This window comes from Oncorhynchus mykiss, chromosome 2, assembly GCF_013265735.2.
Source record: "Oncorhynchus mykiss isolate Arlee chromosome 2, USDA_OmykA_1.1, whole genome shotgun sequence".
In the NCBI taxonomy this organism is placed as follows: domain Eukaryota; kingdom Metazoa; phylum Chordata; class Actinopteri; order Salmoniformes; family Salmonidae; genus Oncorhynchus; species Oncorhynchus mykiss.
In genome coordinates this window covers 35,512,890-35,525,720 of record NC_048566.1, presented here as the reverse complement: position 1 = coordinate 35,525,720, position 12,831 = coordinate 35,512,890, and positions in this window count along the sequence as shown.

Here is a 12,831-nt window from a genome sequence, read left to right as displayed (position 1 = left end):
ACCTGCTTTAATCCTGGATGATTTAAGAAACATTTTCTAGGCACTTGTAGTGGAAAGTCAAACTAAGTGAGAGAGACTTTGTTATTTCTTCAAACAACCAACCTTTATTTAATAATAATTGCAGTAATGAAGCTGGTCAACCCCACACTCTCGAGTGTAAGACCAAGAGCTTGATCATACAGAGAATTCAGAGGTCTTAAATAGGAGAACTAAAAATGCATAGTCATGGCTGGTTCCACCCATCCCCAGCAGATCGGGGCATCATAAGCTACCTTCTTTTCTTCTTGTGGTTATGTGTATCGGGTGTGTGAGGTCTTAGCGCACCAACAAGTGATAACGCCAGTTCCGTTTCTCCTTTCTGTTCAAGCTAGCCTCTGTTCTCTTCATATCTCCACACAGCTGTGCCCTTGGAAGATACAAAAGGAACAGGATGGACTAAAGAACTGTGGTCACTCTCTGAGGCTCTTTATCTTATGTGGCGTGACCAAGTAACTCAGAAGCAAAGATGATTGGAAGCAATTCTGTTCCTCAAGTTTATCTCGATCCCGAGTCGCCCCATGTACTTGACTATACCCCTAAACCAGCTGCGGGGAGCTAAAGGGGAACCATCCTTTCTCAGAAGCACAGCACTGGTAGAATAGAAATGTCTTACTCTTGTTAAGCATATAGTTGTTACCTTATCAATATGCATGCAGATATAGTAAAAAAGGCAGGTAAATACGTACATTTTCCATTAAACACTTTATTGATTTAATTCAATTAATCCTTGATTGGCAATTCAATTCATGTCCAAACACCAGAATACACACATACAGTGGGGCAAAAAAGTATTTCGTCAGCCACCAATTATGCAAGTTCTCCCACTTAAAAAGATGAGAGAGGCCTGTAATTTTCATCATAGGTCCACTTCAACTATGACAGACACAATTAAGAAAAAATCCAGAAAATCACATTGTAGGATTTTTAATGAATTTATTTGCAAATTATGGTGGAAAATAAGTATTTGGTCACCTACAAACAAGCAAGATTTCTGGATCTCACATACCTGTAACTTCTTCTTTAAGAGGATCCTCTGTCCTCCACTCGTTACCTGTATTAATGGCACCTGTTTGAACTTGTTATCAGTATAAAAGACACCTGTCCACAACCTCAAACAGTCACACTCCAAACTCCACTATGGCCAAGACCAAAGAGCTGTCAAAGGACACCAGAAACAAAATTGTAGACCTGCACCAGGCTGGGAAGACTGAATCTGCAATAGGTAAGCAGCTTGGTTTGAAGAAATCAACTGTGGGAGCAATTATTAGGAAATGGAAGACATACAAGACCACTGATAATCTCCCTCGATCTGGAGCTCCATGCAAGATCTCAGTCCGTGGGGTCAAAATGATCACAAGAAAGGTGAGCAAAAATCCCAGAACCACACGGGGGACCTAGTGAATGACCTGCAGAGAGCTGGGACCAAAGTAACAAAGCCTACCATCAGTAACACACTACGCCACCAGGGACTCAAATCCTGCAGTGCCAGACATGTCCCCCTGCTTAAGCCAGTACATGTCCAGGCCCGTCTGAAGTTTGCTAGAGAGCATTTGGATGATCCAGAAGAAGATTGGGAGAATGTCATATGGTCAGATGAAACCAAAATATAACTTTTTGGTAAAAACTCAACTCGTCGTGTTTGGAGGACAAAGAATGCTGAGTTGCATCCAAAGAACACCATACCTACTGTGAAGCATGGGGGTGGAAACATCATGCTTTGGGGCTGTTTTTCTGCAAAGGGACCAGGACGACTGATCTGTGTAAAGGAAAGAATGAATGGGGCCATGTATCGTGAGATTTGAGTGAAAACCTCCTTCCATCAGCAAGGACATTGAAGATGAAACGTGGCTGGGTCTTTCAGCATGACAATGATCCCAAACACACCGCTCGGGCAACGAAGGAGCGGCTTCGTAAGAAGCACTTCAAGGTCCTGGAGTGGCCTAGCCAGTCTCCAGATCTCAACCCATAGAAAATCTTTGGAGGGAGCTGAAAGTCCGTGTTGCCCAGCAACAGCCCCAAAACATCACTGCTCTAGAGGAGATCTGCATGGAGGAATGGGACAAAATACCAGCAACAGTGTGTGAAAACCTTGTGAAGACTTACAGAAAACGTTTGACCTCTGTCATTGCCAACAAAGGGTATATAACAAAGTATTGAGATACACTTTTGTTATTGACCAAATACATATTTTCCACCATAATTTGCAAATAAATTCATTAAAAATCCTACAATGTGGTTTTCTGGATTTTTTTTCTTCTCATTTTGTCTGTCATAGTTGAAGTGTACCTATGATGAAAATTACAGGCCTCTCTCATCTTTTTAAGTGGGAGAACTTGCACAATTGGTGGCTGACTAAATACTTTTTTGCCACACTGTATTCATCTGTCTCTTGAGGTCTGGGCAACAGTATCTGTAACTGCTTAATTTGGGCATAAGTAGTAACATCTAAGCCTGCTATCAAAACTGTAGGAGGTTCAATAGATGGGTTGGTTGTTTAGAAACAAAACAGACTCGTTAGCAACTGTGACAAAGTGACAATGCAGAGTTTCCATCAACCTCACTTGCGCTGCGTGCAACTTAATATCAAAGAACCCTGCCGTTCGTGGTCAGAGTAGTGGGTGAAACCATTCACTTCAGAAAAGGATGTGATATTAATAAAGTTTCCTTTCATTATGTGTTGTCGAATTCATAAAAAGATTTACTGCCATTGTCGTAAGGTTTGCAATACGAGAGGTCTTTAGACTTACCTCTGTTATATTATTTTCCTTGAATGAACAACTAGTGGGTTTTGAGTGCTTCTCCCCTATTTGGAAAGTTGGTCTGCCTCCTCTTCAGTCCGAGAGAGATATTCTGAGGGCAGGTTCATGTCTCCTTATTCTGTACACTGTTCTGTACACTATTTAAAACTGTATAACACAATCGTGTCTTTTGAAAACTGGTTCATATTTCCCAAAGTCATTAGCGAATGTGACTATGTATATATTTATTTTGCCGTTAATGTATTTAAAGCCTATTTCGGCAAATTAATCAAGTGTTTGCTGGCTTAGCTAGCCACGTTAATGACGAGCTAACTAGCACCAGTCAGTTCACTGTAATTTCATGCTAGCAATTGCTAGCAGGGTAGTTGTTGGTAATTCAAGGCTTCTTTAATGATGTATTAAGTGAATGTTTGTTTTCTTACTACATTAAAATGTTTATATAAAAAGGATGTACTTGTGCTCTGTATTTGTGGATGGATGTCGCTTCACATTGAGGGCATGTATCATTACTGTTGCTCCTATTTTAAAGATAACTTGTGTCCCGAACCCTCCAATATCCCCCCACAGTTAGCCAATAGCTGTCCCTCAACCATTCGAGACCCCTCCCACAGCCCCACCCCCCCCCCAAAAAAATGTTTTACATTTTTTTTACTAATTCCATTGATCACCTCCAAGAACCACCCAATGCACCAATAAACTAAAGCGACAAAAGGAAAAGACAGAAGAAAACAGCAAAAAAACAATGCAAAAAAACCAAAACATTTACAACAAAGGACATCAAGGACAACTGAAATCATAACAGCAATGCCTACTTTATATGTTTGTGTGGATGTCTGGCACTATTGCGTGTATATTCTTGTATGTGTTTATTTGAATGAGAGTGTGTGTATATGCATGTGTACATACACCTGCACGGCATCAGCCTCAGGCAAACCGGCATTAGTTGTAAAAACACTGCCAATTAGTGTCATTCAAATGTACTTTTATCATGTTTTGACTATTTTTCCCCTTTATCTTTTGACCATCATTCTCTCTCACACAACAACTCCACTCCCACTTGTCTCCAATTCCACATACCAACCCTCAGCCTATCCCATCTATCTCTGTGTCTGTGTTTTCCGTTTCATTGGTCTACTCCTTCTTCCTCAGACGAACATCGATACACTCTGCTGGCCTCCCACTGTGTTTCTACGCAACACATATCTTTCAACTATGCTATGATGTTTTAACGTACAATTTCAATCTATCTAATCGAATAGAATCTACATATTGCGTGTTGAAGATAAATACTTTTACTAAGAATGTTAGTATATTAGTAATTGACTGACCCGGTCTCTCCAGATCGCCTAACAGTACTATTTCTAGGGTCAATTTTAGATCAATGCTATGCATTTTCAGCCATTCCTGAACCTGAGACCAGAAACAGGCTATCTGAGGGCAATACCAAAATAAATAGTCTATTTGTAACGGTTTTCTGTATGAGAAGGAGAGTCGGACCAAAATGCAGCGTGTCGATTGCGATTCATGTTTAATGGAAAAAACACACTAAACACAAACACTACAAAAACAATAAACGTAACGAAAACCTAAACAGCCTATCTGGTGAAAACACATAGACAGGAACAATCACCCACAAACACACAGTGAAACCCAGGCTACCTAAATATGGTTCCCAATCAGAGACAATGACGAACACCTGCCTCTGATTGAGAACCATATCAGGCCGAACATAGAACTAGACAAACTAGACATGTAACATAGAATGCCCACTCAGATCACACCCTGACCAACCACAACATAGAAATATACAAAGTAAACTATGGTCAGGGTGTGACAGTACCCCCCCCCCCCCCCCCCCAAGGTGCGGACTCCGGCCGCAAAACCTGAACCTATAGGGGAGGGTCTGGGTGGGCATCTGTCCGCGGTGGCGGCTCTGGCGCTGGACGTGGACCCCACTCCATAATCGTTTTAGTCCACCTCCTTTGCGTCCCTAGATAGGTTACCCTCCTTAATGACCGCTCGGGACAGAGGGACAGCTCGGGACAGAGGTAGCTCGGGACTGATGGGTAGCTCAGCACTGAGAGGAAGCTCAGCACTGAGAGGAAGCTCAGCACTGAGAGGAAGCCCAGGCAGGTAGTTGGATCTAGCAGATCCTGGTCGACTGGCAGATCTGGAAGAGTCTGGTCGACTGGCAGATCTAGAAGAGTCTGGTCGACTGGCAGATCTAGAAGAGTCTGGTCGACTGGCAGATCTGGAAGAGTCTCATCGACTGGCAGATCTGGAAGAGTCTGGTCGACTGGCAGATCTGGAAGAGTCTGGTCGACTGGCAGATCTGGAAGAGTCTGGTCGACTGGCAGCTCTGGAAGAGTCTGGTCGACTGGCAGCTCTGGAAGAGTCTGGTCGACTGGCAGCTCTGGAAGAGTCTGGTCGACTGGCAGCTCTGGAAGAGTCTGGTCGACTGGCAGATCTGGAAGAGTCTGGTCGACTGGCAGATCTGGAAGAGTCTGGTCGACTGGCAGATCTGGAAGAGTCTGGTCGACTGGCAGATCTGGAAGAGTCTGGTCGACTGGCAGATCTGGAAGAGTCTGGTCGACTGGCAGCTTTGGAAGAGTCTGGTCGACTGGCTGCTCCATGCTGACTGGCAGCTCTGGCTGCTCCATGCTGACTGGCTGCTCCATGCTGACTGGCAGCTCTGGCTGCTCCATGCTGACTGGCTGCTCTGGCTGCTCCATGCTGACTGGCTGCTCCATGCTGACTGGCGGCCCTGGCTGCTCCATGCTGACTGGCGGCCCTGGCTGCTCCATGCTGACTGGCGGCCCTGGCTGCTCCATGCTGACTGGCGGCCCTGGCTGCTCCATGCTGACTGGCGGCCCTGGCTGCTCCATGCTAACTGGCAGCTCTGGTGGCTCCTTGCAGACTGGCAGCTCCGGCGGCTCCTTGCAGACTGGCAGCTTTGGCGGCATCCTGCAGACAGGCAGCTCTGGCGGCTCCTTGCAGACTGGCAGCTCCTTGCAGACTGGCAGCTCTATGCAGACTGGCAGCTCCTTGCAGACTGGCAGCTCCTTGCTAACTGGCAGCTCTATGCTAACTGGCAGCTCTATGCTAACTGGCAGCTCTATGCTAACTGGCAGCTCTATGCTAACTGGCAGCTCTATGCTAACTGGCAGTTCTGAACAGGCGGGAGACTCCGGCAGCGCTGTAGAGAAGGAAGGCTCTAACAGCGCTAAACAGGCGGGAGACTCCGACAGCGCTGGAGAGGAGGAGGGCTCCGACAACGCTGGACAGGCGAGGCGCACTATAGGCCTGATGCGTGGTGCTGGCACTGGTGGTACTGGGCCGAGGACACGCACAGGAAGCCTGGTGCGGGGAGCTGCTACCGGAGGGCTGGGGTGTGGAGGTGGTACTGGAAAAACCGGACCGTGCAGGCGCACTGGAGCTCTTGAGCACCGAGCCTGCCCAACCTTACCTGGTTGAATGCTCACGGTCGCCCTGCCAGTGCGGCGAGGTGGAATAGCCCGCACTGGGCTATGCAGGCGAACCGGAGACACCGAGCGCAAGGCTGGTACCATGTAAGCCGGCCCAAGGAGACGCACTGGGGACCAGCTGCGTAGAGCCGGCTTCATGGCATTAGGCTCGACGCTCAATCTAGCCCGGCCGACACGCGGAGCTGGAATATACCGCACCGGGCTATGCACCCGCACTGGAGACACCGTGCGCACCACTGCATAACACGGTGCCTGTCCGGTCTCTCTAGCCCCCCGGTAAGCACAGGGAGTCTGCCCAGGTCTCCTACCTGGCGTAGCCATACTCCCTGTTAGCCCCCCCCCAAGAAATTTTTGGGGCTGCCTCTCGGGCTTCCTTGCCAGCCGTGTTCCCTCATATCGCCGGCTCCTCTCTCCGGCTGCCTCTGCTCTCCTAAGTGCCTCCACCTGTTCCCATGGGAGGCGATCTCTTCCAGCCAGTATCTCCTCCCAAGTGTAACAGCCCTTGCCATCTAAAACGTCCTCCCATGTTCATTCCTCTTTACGCTGCTGTTGCTGCCTGTTGACACGCTGCTTGGTCCGTTGGTGGTGGGTGATTCTGTAACGGTTTTCTGTATGAGAAGGAGAGTCGGACCAAAATGCAGCGTGTCGATTGCGATTCATGTTTAATGGAAAAAACACACTAAACACAAACACTACAAAAACAATAAACGTAACGAAAACCTAAACAGCCTATCTGGTGAAAACACATAGACAGGAACAATCACCCACAAACACACAGTGAAACCCAGGCTACCTAAATATGGTTCCCAATCAGAGACAATGACGAACACCTGCCTCTGATTGAGAACCATATCAGGCCGAACATAGAACTAGACAAACTAGACATGTAACATAGAATGCCCACTCAGATCACACCCTGACCAACCACAACATAGAAATATACAAAGTAAACTATGGTCAGGGTGTGACAGTACCCCCCCCCCCCCCAAGGTGCGGACTCCGGCCGCAAAACCTGAACCTATAGGGGAGGGTCTGGGTGGGCATCTGTCCGCGGTGGCGGCTCTGGCGCTGGACGTGGACCCCACTCCATAATCGTTTTAGTCCACCTCCTTTGCGTCCCTAGATAGGTTACCCTCCTTAATGACCGCTCGGGACAGAGGGACAGCTCGGGACAGAGGTAGCTCGGGACTGATGGGTAGCTCAGCACTGAGAGGAAGCTCAGCACTGAGAGGAAGCTCAGCACTGAGAGGAAGCCCAGGCAGGTAGTTGGATCTAGCAGATCCTGGTCGACTGGCAGATCTGGAAGAGTCTGGTCGACTGGCAGATCTAGAAGAGTCTGGTCGACTGGCAGATCTAGAAGAGTCTGGTCGACTGGCAGATCTGGAAGAGTCTCATCGACTGGCAGATCTGGAAGAGTCTGGTCGACTGGCAGATCTGGAAGAGTCTGGTCGACTGGCAGATCTAGAAGAGTCTGGTCGACTGGCAGATCTGGAAGAGTCTCATCGACTGGCAGATCTGGAAGAGTCTGGTCGACTGGCAGATCTGGAAGAGTCTGGTCGACTGGCAGCTCTGGAAGAGTCTGGTCGACTGGCAGCTCTGGAAGAGTCTGGTCGACTGGCAGCTCTGGAAGAGTCTGGTCGACTGGCAGCTCTGGAAGAGTCTGGTCGACTGGCAGCTCTGGAAGAGTCTGGTCGACTGGCAGCTCTGGAAGAGTCTGGTCGACTGGCAGCTCTGGAAGAGTCTGGTCGACTGGCAGCTCTGGAAGAGTCTGGTCGACTGGCAGATCTGGAAGAGTCTGGTCGACTGGCAGATCTGGAAGAGTCTGGTCGACTGGCAGATCTGGAAGAGTCTGGTCGACTGGCAGATCTGGAAGAGTCTGGTCGACTGGCAGCTTTGGAAGAGTCTGGTCGACTGGCTGCTCCATGCTGACTGGCAGCTCTGGCTGCTCCATGCTGACTGGCTGCTCCATGCTGACTGGCAGCTCTGGCTGCTCCATGCTGACTGGCTGCTCTGGCTGCTCCATGCTGACTGGCTGCTCCATGCTGACTGGCGGCCCTGGCTGCTCCATGCTGACTGGCGGCCCTGGCTGCTCCATGCTGACTGGCGGCCCTGGCTGCTCCATGCTGACTGGCGGCCCTGGCTGCTCCATGCTGACTGGCGGCCCTGGCTGCTCCATGCTAACTGGCAGCTCTGGTGGCTCCTTGCAGACTGGCAGCTCCGGCGGCTCCTTGCAGACTGGCAGCTTTGGCGGCATCCTGCAGACAGGCAGCTCTGGCGGCTCCTTGCAGACTGGCAGCTCCTTGCAGACTGGCAGCTCTATGCAGACTGGCAGCTCCTTGCAGACTGGCAGCTCCTTGCTAACTGGCAGCTCTATGCTAACTGGCAGCTCTATGCTAACTGGCAGCTCTATGCTAACTGGCAGCTCTATGCTAACTGGCAGTTCTGAACAGGCGGGAGACTCCGGCAGCGCTGTAGAGAAGGAAGGCTCTAACAGCGCTAAACAGGCGGGAGACTCCGACAGCGCTGGAGAGGAGGAGGGCTCCGACAACGCTGGACAGGCGAGGCGCACTATAGGCCTGATGCGTGGTGCTGGCACTGGTGGTACTGGGCCGAGGACACGCACAGGAAGCCTGGTGCGGGGAGCTGCTACCGGAGGGCTGGGGTGTGGAGGTGGTACTGGAAAAACCAGACCGTGCAGGCGCACTGGAGCTCTTGAGCACCGAGCCTGCCCAACCTTACCTGGTTGAATGCTCACGGTCGCCCTGCCAGTGCGGCGAGGTGGAATAGCCCGCACTGGGCTATGCAGGCGAACCGGAGACACCGAGCGCAAGGCTGGTACCATGTAAGCCGGCCCAAGGAGACGCACTGGGGACCAGCTGCGTAGAGCCGGCTTCATGGCATTAGGCTCGACGCTCAATCTAGCCCGGCCGACACGCGGAGCTGGAATATACCGCACCGGGCTATGCACCCGCACTGGAGACACCGTGCGCACCACTGCATAACACGGTGCCTGTCCGGTCTCTCTAGCCCCCCGGTAAGCACAGGGAGTCTGCCCAGGTCTCCTACCTGGCGTAGCCATACTCCCTGTTAGCCCCCCCCCAATAAATTTTTGGGGCTGCCTCTCGGGCTTCCTTGCCAGCCGTGTTCCCTCATATCGCCGGCTCCTCTCTCCGGCTGCCTCTGCTCTCCTAAGTGCCTCCACCTGTTCCCATGGGAGGCGATCTCTTCCAGCCAGTATCTCCTCCCAAGTGTAACAGCCCTTGCCATCTAAAACGTCCTCCCATGTTCATTCCTCTTTACGCTGCTGTTGCTGCCTGTTGACACGCTGCTTGGTCCGTTGGTGGTGGGTGATTCTGTAACGGTTTTCTGTATGAGAAGGAGAGTCGGACCAAAATGCAGCGTGTCGATTGCGATTCATGTTTAATGGAAAAAACACACTAAACACAAACACTACAAAAACAATAAACGTAACGAAAACCTAAACAGCCTATCTGGTGAAAACACATAGACAGGAACAATCACCCACAAACACACAGTGAAACCCAGGCTACCTAAATATGGTTCCCAATCAGAGACAATGACGAACACCTGCCTCTGATTGAGAACCATATCAGGCCGAACATAGAACTAGACAAACTAGACATGTAACATAGAATGCCCACTCAGATCACACCCTGACCAACCACAACATAGAAATATACAAAGTAAACTATGGTCAGGGTGTGACACTATTGATTCTATATCCTCACAACAGCAGAGCTTCGATGATTTTATGCCCCAAATATTCAACAAAAATTTTGGTGGCAAGAATTCTATATAATAACTTTAGCTGAAAAGCACGAAGTCTTGAATCTTGCGTTGTTTTATATATCAACTCATACACCCTGTACCATGGAATCGGTACATCAAAAATCTCTTCCTAACTATTTTGCAATCTGTATGACACAGTTATCAACATCCTGGTCCGCAAATTAAACTGGTATACTTTCCTATTTATGCTATTTTTATTCCTCCCAGTTTTGATCCTTTATATTGGACAGACAGACCAGTTCCCTACCTCCTCCCGCTGCCACCCGCCTCCTCCATTTTTGGGGCAATGCTGTAATCAATTAGTTGTACTCTTGGATTGAACAGACCTTCCCGTACAATTCTCATAACTATACCATCACAATTTACAATATCATTTAAGTACAAAATACAATTTTCAAACATCTTTCCCATAAAAACACGTATTTTATCAACCAGCACATTTGAGTTCAGCCATAATATTTGTTGTAATATTTGTTCTATCTTTTCAGGGGGATGAAATTGAAATTGTAGCCAGTTCTGCCATGCTTGTTTGAAAAAGACAGATACTTTGAAAAAAGTATCATTTTCAATTAATCAAAAATGAGACATGGCAATCTGCACAAAGGCAAAAAGGCAATTTTTAAACAATGGATGAGCTTTTCTTATTAATCTACTTGAGAACCATTTAGGGTTCAAATAAAACTTTTGAATGAGAGAAGCTTTTAGAGAGGTTTAGTGCTTTTATATTTAATCATCTCAACCCACCCAATTCATATTCATTATATAGATAGGCTCGTTTTATTTTGTCTGGTTTAGCGTCCCAGATAAAGCGAAATATTGTTCCTCATATGATTTGAAAAACGAATCATCAGGAGTAGGCAGCGCCATAAGTAAGTGAGTAAACTGATATATCACTAAGGAGTTAATCAGGGCACTTTTTCCATAAATAGACAGGTATTTTCCTCTCCATGGTTGCAGGATCTTGTCTATTTTTACAAGTTTTCTATTGAAATATATTGTGGAGAGCTTATTTATATTTTTTGTGATATGAATACCGAGAATGTCTACTTCAGCCCATTTAATAGGTAAGCTGCAAGGTATTGTAAAAGTTTTAGTTTTTATGATCCAATACGTAATATTGTACACTTATCATAATTCGGTTTTAGTCCAGAGAGTACAGAAAGGTTATCTAGATCTTTAATGAGACATTGCGGACTCAACATAAAACTTGAGTCGTCAGCATACATGGACACCTTTGGTTTTAAGCTTTGGATTTTTAATCCTCTAATGTTGTTATTGGATCTGATTTTAATAGCTAGCATTTCGATGGCCATAACGAATAGATATGGTGACAGCAGACACCCTTGTTTAACTCCTCTTGACAATTCAAAACTCTCTGAGAAGTAGCCGTTATTTACCATTTTACACCTGGGGTTGCTATGCATTATTTTTACCCATTTTATAAGAGAATTACCGAAATTGAAAAAATCCAGGCATTTATAAATAAATTCCAGTCTTACTTTATCAAATGCCTTTTCAAAATCTGCTAAAAATACCATTCCAGGCTTCTTATATGTTTCATGATGTTCTATTATTTCTAGTAGTGGTTATTATCTCCAATGTATCATCCATGTTAAATATCTGTCTGATCAGGATGAACAATACCTGGTGAAGATCTTTTAATTCAGAGTGCTATGCATTTTGCTAGTATTTTTGCATCACAACATTGAAGTGTAAGGGGCCTCCAGTTTTTTAGAAAGACCGGGTCTTTATATTTGCCGTCTGGAACTTGTTTTAATAATAGAGAAATCAGACCTTCCTGCTGAGTACCTGACTGACTACCATTTCTATAGGAGTAGTTAAAACAATCTAACAATGGAGCTTTTAGTATATCAAAAAATACTTGATATACCTCTACCGGTATGCCGTCAAGCCCTGGGGTTTTTCCAGACTGAAAGGATTTAATAGCCTCAAAAAGTTCTTCCTCTGTAATTTGGCCTTCTCACTGATCTTTCTGTACATTTGTAAATTTTACATGTTTTATATTATTTGGAAATAATTCCTTACCGTAATCTTCATTCAGTGGGAGGGGGCAGTCTTGACACAAAATGTTGAACATAAAAGCAATGGTTCATTGGATCAGTCTAACACTTTGTACATACACTGCTTCCATCTAGTGGCAAATATCTAAAATGCACCTGCGCTGGAATAACACAATATGGCATTTCTCTTGCAATTCATAGATTTTTTTTTTTTTAAATGAATGTTTTTTTCTTTGTACTATCTTTTACCAGATCTAATGTGTTATATTTGCCTACATACCTTTCACATTTCCAAAAACCTCATCATTTTTTCTTTCAAATGGTACCAAGAAAATGCATATCCTTGCTTCAGGACCTGAGCTACATGCAGTTAGATTTGGGTAAGTCATTTTAGGCGAAAATTGAAATGGATCCTTAAGAGGTTTTAAGGAGGGATCACATGATTCCATTAGGGTTATCAGGAGAGATCAGCCAATGAATTATACTTGTAAGCAAATATTTCCTAACTGCAGGTGGCAGTAAATCGGCATCCTTAGCTTTATTCCTGTTCATATAACACACTCTAGGTGGCAGAATGCACCATTGCACCACAAAAATAAAATCATCACAGGGGGCCGCAGTGGCTCACAGGGCTGCATACCCACATGTAGTCAGAGCCCAGACTCTGGCTCTGACTACATCTTACTACATATGTGGGTATAGATGTGGGTATGCAGA